This window comes from Macrobrachium rosenbergii, chromosome 35 (assembly GCF_040412425.1).
Source record: "Macrobrachium rosenbergii isolate ZJJX-2024 chromosome 35, ASM4041242v1, whole genome shotgun sequence".
Taxonomy (NCBI): Eukaryota; Metazoa; Arthropoda; class Malacostraca; order Decapoda; family Palaemonidae; genus Macrobrachium; species Macrobrachium rosenbergii.
This window is the reverse complement of record NC_089775.1, coordinates 3,425,933-3,435,430: the sequence shown is the minus strand read 5'-3', so window position 1 is coordinate 3,435,430 and position 9,498 is coordinate 3,425,933.

Genomic DNA, 9,498 nt, shown 5'->3' with positions numbered 1-9,498 from the left:
CAAGTTTTGAATATATATGATTTTATTCTCTCTCTCTCTCTCTCTCTCTCTCTCTCTCTCTCTCTCTCTCTCTTAAACTCTCTCTCTCTCTCTCTCTCTCTCTCTCTCTCAAGTATAAGTTAAACTTATATAATTTTATATTCTCTCTCTCTCTCTCTTAAACTCTCTCTCTCTCTCTCTCTCTCTCTCTCTCTCTCTCTCTCTCTCTCTCTCTCTCTCCAAGAAGCTATTTCGAGCCGGCCAATCCTTTCCTGTTGCTGAAGTCACCAGCCACTCCTACTTCGAGGGTGAATCCTGTAGGATTGGGCTCCCCATCCCACCCCTGGTGCCCTGGGACCCCATGCCCCTGGGGCATGGATCTTCGCTGGTCTTCCTGCCCCCATGCCCCACCTGGGCGTCCTGTGAGTCAGCATAACCTGCCCACACGACCTCTGCAGGTCGTGAACTGTATTTGAATGAGAGAGAGAGAGAGAGAGAGAGAGAGAGAGAGAGAGAGAGAGAGAGAGAGAGAGAGAGAGAGAGAGAGAGAGAGAGAGAATGACAATTGATGACATATAGGTCATTCTATGTATGTATGGGAGCTTTCAAAGCCGAATATTACCACAAACACGTCTCTTACTTTTACTATCAACGTGACATTTTCTGAGAGAGAGAGAGAGAGAGAGAGAGATAGTGGCCGTCACAATCACGTCCGTCTGTCCAAGTAAGTCTTTAAAAAAGAAAAAAAAAACGACCACAAATTGCTTGTAGAAGGCGTGATGGCTTCACGCGGCCTCGTTCCTGAAGATCATTTACCCGTGACGTTTCCAAAGAAACGTATTTTCGCGTCACCGTTTCGTATTTTGTACCCTTCTGAACGCGTCTTTCACCCGTCCCTTAAACTGTAGTGGTTTTCGTTACAGTTATGAAGAAATAAATTGTATTGACGACAGACCTGGACGGTTTTCCGTTCGTCTGCTGAGCCCCTGAACGCAGCCGTTGTCAGCGACCAATCACGGCGCAGGAAATTCGCGACGTAAGCAGTAAATCTTGAGAAGATGCGATAGATGTAGATATATGTTTATATATGTAATATAAAGCGGTATTTATGAGGTGATTACAAAGGTCCAACCTTCCTAATACTACTACTAAAACTATTACAATAATAATAATAATAATAATAATAATAATAATAATGACAACACTCACGCTTCCCTGCGAGATTCTTCTGCCTGGAGACGAGGTTCGTGAAGTGCTTCCAGGCGAAGCTGTAGATTTCTTGGGGCTCTGTGATCTGGCTCTTGATCACCTCCCTGGCCAGGCCCTCCACGACCTCCTCGAGGCCGCTGGGGAGGCTCAGGCGCATGAAGAGGGACCCTCCGCCTCCGGCGGACATCTTGCCCGGCTTCGCGAGTCCTCGGATGAAGGTACGAGTGTCTGACCTGTTTGGAGAGAAAGTAGAGGTGTCTCAAGCTGAGTTATGTTCTGGACAGAGGTACAGAGTCATCTACAAGTTTGCTACAAGTGTGCTACAAGTTTTCTACAAGTCTGCTACAGGTTCTCTACAAGTCTTCCACAAGTTCTGCTAGTCTTCCTCTTCATAAGTCCTGCATCAAGGAGCAAGTATCAGGCCTGTATGAAGAAAAGATGTTTTAGGTTGATGAAATGAGAAGTTATAATCTGGACAGAGATATAGAGAGAGTGTCTTCTACAAGTCCCCTACAAGTTGTTTACAAATCTTCTACAAGTTCTGGTAGGTCTGTGTCTTCGTAAGTTTGTCGAAGGAACAAGTATCAGACTTGTATGAATGAAGAGTAGGTGGCTCAAGTTTGGTGAAATGGGAAGTTATGTTCTTGGCTGCGTTACAGAGAGAGTCTTCTACAAGTCTCCTACATGTTGTCTGCAAGTCCTGTTAAGTTTTCGTCTTGTACAAGTCTACTACAAGTCCTCCTAAGTCTTTTTCTCCTACAATTCTTCTACAAATCCATCTACAAGTCATCTACAATTCTCATTAAGTCTTTGTCTCATTCAGGTCTTCTACATGTCGTGTTAATTCTTTGCATTCTACAAGTCCTGTTAAGTAATTGTCTTCTACAAGTCCTCTACAAGTCTTCTACAAGTCCTGTCACTGTTGTCACTCTTTTCGTTCCTTTTACTGAACCTCCGTTCATATTCTCTTTCTCCCGTCTGACTGTCCAGCCTCGAAGGTCGAGAATCGTCCCTTTCCTGCCGTGTGGTCAGCCATATGGCTTATGGTAATTAGAAATAAAATCATCTCTCTCTCTCTCTCTCTCTCTCTCTCTCTCTCTCTCTCTCTCTCTCTCTCTCTCTCAAGATATCTTTTTGTATATATAAAATTTATTTTTTTAATTATCACCATCAACTACAATTAGGGCGTAGGGCCAGCAGCTTCACACCCCAAGAACTGCCCAAACTCGAGACGTCTTGCTCGAGAAAATCGCTTATAACGTAACTGTTAAGATTCTGTGGTCACTGCGACCGCAGAGAGAGAGAGAGAGAGAGAGAGAGAGAGAGAGAGAGAGAGAGAGAGAGAGAGAGAGCCTAACCTTTAAAATTGCAAACCTCAAGATTATGACTTTCAAAATTGTGACAAACCTGAAGATTATGACTTTCACCGATATATATATATATATATATATATATATATATATATATATATATATATATATATATATATATATATATATATATATATATATATATATATATATATATAATATATAATATTCTCACTTTGTTTTAAATAGTCTATATAATTTTATTCTGGTAATTAATAATTTTATATAAATACAATTTAGGTTTTGTAATTGCAATAACCATAAGGCCCTTATATATTATATAATTATATATATATAATATATATATATATATATATATATATATATATATATATTTTATATAATTTATATAAATATATTTTTATCAATAATTTCAATAAATTTCCCTTTAAACAGTTGATAAATATTTTATATCTAAGTTAAACAATTGATAATTATAGAAGAATTTCCATAAATTTCACCTTTATCAATAATACAAAACTTTATAAATGATTTAAATAACTGGTAATTAGGGAATATTATCAGGCATCATCATATCAATTAAAAACAAAAGATAAATTAATTACCTGGTCATTATTTTTATAGATATAATGACATTTCAATACCTATTTTAACATTAAATATGGCGTGCTTATTTTTCTGCTCATGTTACACCTTGCAAACCTCCTTTTCTCTCAATTTCCATCTCAGCTCTGAGGAATGACCTCATTCTTATAGGTCCCAGCACTTGGCCTTTGCCCTGAATTCTGTATCCTGCTCCGTTCCAGAATTCTCGAGTGTTTGGGAACACAGAGGTTTAAGTGCATATTTGATGTAGATTTTGGATATTTTCAAACCCTTCCCATTGATTTATAGGATTTTTTTCTTGGCGTTCTGTTGATGTATTTAGGATTAGTCTTATTGTATTTTAAGTGTATTCTCTCTCTCTCTCTCTCTCTCTCTCTCTCTCTCTCTCTCTCTCTCTCTCTCTCTCTCTCTCTCTCTCTCCATCCAAATTCCCTCTTTAATATACCGACGCATTCCATAGGTGACGCATGGTCTGGGAACGCCAGTGGCGTCACACATTCTTTGGTCATCGATTTTCCACGAGTATGGCTCTCTCTCTCTCTCTCTCTCTCTCTCTCTCTCTCTCTCTCTCTCTCTCTCTCTCTCTCTCAATCAATCAGTCAATCAGCTGGTCTATAAGGTAAAGGTCGCTCGTCTATATTTTATTTTGGGGGGTCCTGGTGTGACCCAGAAATATAAATGTATATATATAGATATTATGTTATGTATATATATATTCAAATACATATATAATTATTATATAACAAATTTAAGATATGATTCTTATAAATATATAAATAATAAGAAATTCGTGATGTAATTCTTATAATAATAATAATAATGACAGGCTGACCCCAGGTGACCAATTTCCCAAAATCAATACCTGTCTCTCTGTCTCTCTCTGTTCCCCTCTGGGCCATGTATCTGGTGACCTAGATAAGCCACCGTTCAGGGAAGTGACCTAGCAAACTAGGGCATTGCTCTGGAACTAGAGCTCTGCTCTGAACTAGAGCTCTATTCTGAAGCTAGAGAACTACTCTGCACAAGAGCATTGCTCTGAAGTAGAACTCTGCTCTGGACTGGTGGTTGCTCTGAACTTAGAGCTACTCTGTACTAGAGAACTGCTCTGAACTAGAGCCCTACTCTGAATCTAGAGCTCTACTCTGAACTAGAGCTCTGCTCTGGAACTGAGAACTAGAACTCTGCTCTGAACTAGAACTCTGCTCTGAACTAGAACCTGCTCTGAACTAAAACTCTACTCTCTACTAGAACTCTACTACTCTGAACAACAGCTCTATCCAGAACCCCCCCCTCCCCTCCCCCCCCAAAAAACTAACTATTTTCTCTGTATTGACTCCCATTGATCAATCTCTTGTCAAGGTCCCATGTGATTCCTCTATTGATTATGGCGTCAGGAACAACGCAAAGCTATGCTGTTTTGCTGTCATTTTTTCTAATAAATTCACGTCGTGTTGTTTCCCTTTTGCTTTATGTTGTTTCACGCCTGGATTTACAGTTGCACACGTGTTTTATATATGTATAAAACACGTTTTTGTGTATTTGTGTTTTTCCAAGATATAGATTTAGATGTTCACTGGAGCCAAACTTTGCGTAGGCAGAACCTTGCAGCAGTCCTTATAGGAATGCGCTCTCTCTCTCTCTCTCTCTCTCTCTCTCTCTCTCTCTCTCTCTCTCTCTCTCTCTCTCTCTAATACGTGAATCTCTGCTTAGTTATAGGACTAAAGGATTAACACAATACTTTTTAAGTGGTCTGGTATGTTGGGGATTTACAACCAGAGTCTCTTTGCCTGTGTAATCCTTTTCTGACGCCACTGTAATCCTTATTAATCCCTAACACCAGATGAACAAGAAAGGAATGTGCGTAAAAAGATATATTGTAACTGTTGTAATTCACCCCTTCTGGAGACCTTAGGCCTACGTAGCTTGAGAAACCAAATGCTGATGTAATCCTTTCCTATTGTGTAAAATCCTTCCCGTAGGATTGTATAATCCTCTCCGCATGCCAATGTAATCCCCATTAATCTCCAACACCAGACAAACCAAGAAAGGAATGCGTGAAAAAAAAAAAAAGATAATTAAAACTCACCCGTTCCGGAGCCACTAGGCCTACATAGCCTGAGAAACCGAATCACTTTTTACAGACTAATATTCCACGAACTTATGGCGGGAAATATCGGGAATAATATCGGTAATATTTTCCCGAAGGAGGGAGGAAAATATCAAGGGGGCGTTGGGAGACGTCTGGTCGGGAATGGTTCCAGATTCCGAACTGGGAACTAGACCGAGCGCTCAGGGCGAATGTAATATTCCCGACTGGAATGTGGCTGTTGGGGGGCGCTTAGCTCGCTTGCATGGTGGTGGGGACGGGGGCGGGGTCGGGGTGGGGTGTGGGGTTGATTTCGGCGGTGGGACCCCTCCCCAAACACCTGGGGGCTCTCTCTCTCTCTCTCTCTCTCTCTCTCTCTCTCTCTCTCTCTCTCTCGTTTACTTCATTGCGTTATCTTATATTACGCTTTTCGACGTGTTTTGTTTACCGCTCTCTCTCTCTCTCTCTCTCTCTCTCTCTCTCTCTCTCGGCTTTTACTAATATTTCCGTTATGTTGTCATATGTTCAAATTACGCTTTTTTGATGTATAATGTTTTCTCTCTCTCTCTTGTCAAAACGTTTTGCTTACAGAGAGAGAGAGAGAGAGAGAGAGAGAGAGAGAGAGAGAAATCGATATAATCGATTTCCTCCATCAGAGAAGCCGCTGCTAGCTCCAGCAAGCAGCTGTTAGGAGCTATTTATTATTATTATTATTATTTCAGAAGCACGATTAGAGATTGTCCTAGACGAATCACGATTCATTTTCGGGTCTGGGCAGGATTAGGGGATTGGGGAAGGGATTGGGCCTCAGCGGTGATCTATAGACCTAGTGATTAGTGGAGGGTCACAGCTATTGAATAGGTGTGGGCCTGGCGTTTTCACCCCAAAAACTGAACTTTAAGATGGAAATGTTTTCTCTCTAAATATATATATAAAATAACATTGTTTTAGTCTAAAAAACAAAGCAATATCTTTACAAAAGTCACGCACTTGATTGTATGGTGACGCTTAAACAATCAGCCATAATGACATCATTTTGGTTTAGAAGTCTTCCTTCTCCACAATTTCCGGCGCCATATTGGGTCTAGAAGTCACTGTCAGCCATATTTAAGCTTCCATTAACAGTATATTTAAGCTTTTCGCTTTAAATGCGAATATCTACCCCCTTTGAGTGTTTAGAACTGGGTAATCTATGTATATTGCAACTTGCTATCAATAAATACACTCACGTTTATGGAAGATATCCTAATTATCAAGCAATTCTCTGCGAAGATATTTTCTGTTGAAAACTTGATTAATAATAAATAATAAATCATTTAACACTGTGCCATTGTCTCTTTATGGTTTACTAATTATCGTTTATACATTACAATTTTTTTTTGTTTTTCAAAAGCTCATTTAATATGGTTCAGACGTTTGTGCTGATTATAATATGTATTATTTTACTGACAACTTACATTTTTATTCCCATAATTGGTTGTCTAGGTAGAAAAAAAACTTTCACAAAGAATCGTATACTTTTTGGGATGCTAAGATAATTAAAATGCCTTTGAAGCATGAGGTTATTTAGGGGTTAGTCTAGTTTCAGGAGAAAAGGTGATTGACATTATAGATAGGTTAGGTTAGGAAGATTTAGGAGTTTTGCCTTTTGAAATCTAAGTGCCAAAAATTATACCACTTCTTTCCTCTCTTGTAGGTATGGTAGTCATCACAGTTATGTGGCCATGACACCAAAACGCTTCAATTCCCCGTACATCAGAAGTGGCTCAGTTTCATGACCGGTTCGAGAAACATGTTATACTAAGCTTTGATGGTATGCAATTAGTTGAAGGTAGATTGTGAATGCACAGCACCTGTGATATTTTTTGAGGTAAGGCTTTTATATATTCCTCCAGGGACAATTTGCTAAACAGGGAGGTCACTTGAACACTTACAGACCCCCACATGAAAGGTCTTTCAGTGCAAACACTCTCAACGTGTTGGAAATTTGAGCTAGGTAAAGTTGTACAAGTTGGTTGGGAATAAAAATGAAAAGTTTTCAAAGTATAAACCTGCTTCTGTTGCTCCAACGATATACTTTTAGAGTTATCACGTACCAAATAGGTCATACGTAGCATTAAGGTGGCCCCATACCACGTAGGGGGGGATACCACGTACAGGGTGCCTTGCCTGTCACACTGAAGGTGGTCTGTTATGACCACTTATGAAGTGTAGAACTTCTTTAAGTAGTCCTATTTCTTTTCCATCAGGTCAAAAGTAGGCAAATACGTTGAGCCATTTCATTCAGGATGTTACATCCTATTTTTTGCAGTTCATTAACGTGTCATTTTTCTTTCCATGTGGGCCAAGGCTTATCAAGTAAATCATTCTTTTGCACCATAAAATTTCAGAAGAGTTTTATCTCCTGGTTTGTTCTGAAAAACAAAATGGCCTTGTGGGTGCTATAAGTCAATGAACCTGTCTGGCAGAGTAAAAAATATAGATAATGTTTTCTGAAGTATACACAGAGTTTATAATCACAAAGGAACATCTTCACCTAAGAACGTTGCAGCCATGAAGTGTAGATATCATTCTATTTTTGTGTTTCCCAAGCAACATGCAATCGGTAATGAGTGTCTCTAAGAATTAGAGGTCTTACATGTATCAAGTTGAGCAAGTAGATTGTGGAGGGCAAAAAGTGCCAGAATAATGCATGTTAAATTATTTGCATAAGGTAGCACAACAGAAAGGAACCATAAATTCATACAGGACTTGCCCAAAAGAAATGCACTGAAATGAGAATTAGATATGGAGCAACACGAGAATAAAGAAGTTTGACCACTAAGTCAGAAACTGAGGGAATGGTTGGTATATATGAGGCTGATCTAATGTCAGCTCAGCCCAGAGCTTATTAGATCACCCAAGGCACGGCAGAACCGTCCTTTCCCCATTTTGTAATGATGGTTTGGTAGTTTGTCCCAACAAATGCTTCACTCAGGGATTTCCATTGTTGAATTCCTGGGTTAAGTCTCGGTAAACAGTGTCCACCCACTGCCCACTCCAAATACTGTACCTGATGAAGACTGGTCAAATTATATCTACCCTCTACAATGTCCTCAGTGGGAACACTAAGACCCTAACCTGGAGCCCTACCCAGTGGGACACTGAAAGCCTCCAAGGATGCTGACCTGGCAGCTGCCATCATTCTGGCATTCCTCAATCCATGGGCCAAACTCATGCTTACCACAGGCACCATAATAGGATAAACAGTCAACTTGGAAGACCCAACTTCTCACTGAATACCTGACCACCCAAAACTCCAGACACTTGGGGGCACACTTTTACCCTATCATAACAGACCACCAACCACTGAACCTTGCCCTAACCAAAAAACCATTATTCATATTCCACTTGCCAACACCTCCAGCTCTTGGCCATCGCTGAATTTAGGTGCACCATATCGTATATCCCCAGCAGGAAAAACCCAGTGGTTGGCATACCGTCCAGGAGAGGCATCAGTTGGATCCACCTGGGGATAAAATGCCCTCAACCCTTCACAGCAAGTCGCAGATGGTTCCAGCAATTCAAGAAGTGGTTGAAGAAGAAAAAATTCTAGGAAAAACTCCAAAGGATCATTGTTGAAGACAAATATTTGCCCAAGCAATATTCAACGCAGATGAAATTAGCTTGCTTTGAAGTGTCCGCCCAAATGCACTTACATACACCGAGAAGCTGAGACGATGCTGGAATGAAGGCATCTGAAGACCGTGTGTTTACGAGGCAATGTTGCTGGCTGTAAACTAAAGCCTTTCACAAATTACCAATCGGAAGACACAAGGGCATTAACAAAAGCAAGCAAGGACTTACTTCCCGTATACATTTTTGCCGCAAGAAAGCCAAGCTGACAATAACTTAATTTCAAGATTGGTTTTCCATTGTTTCATTCCTGGAGTGAAAGAATATTTCAAGGTCATTCTCATTATAGATACTTTTCCAGGAAATCCACAGCAATTGGATGCTGTGGCTACATTCGAGTGTACTGTGTACAGAACATATTCCCTCAGGTTGTTGAAGCTACAGAATACAAGACACTGTACTTTCTGGTAGGAATTCAAAATTTGAAATGCAATTAAGAACATAACTTTGTCATGGCAAGAAATCAGAAACGAATTTTTGAATGTAATATAGAAAAGCCTTCAATATATATAAGAATAGATTCAAAGGCTTCAAGAATGATGATGCCATTGAAGAAATAACTAACAGTATTGCTAGGCAAAACATTAGAGTGGGAAGCTGATGAATAAGGTA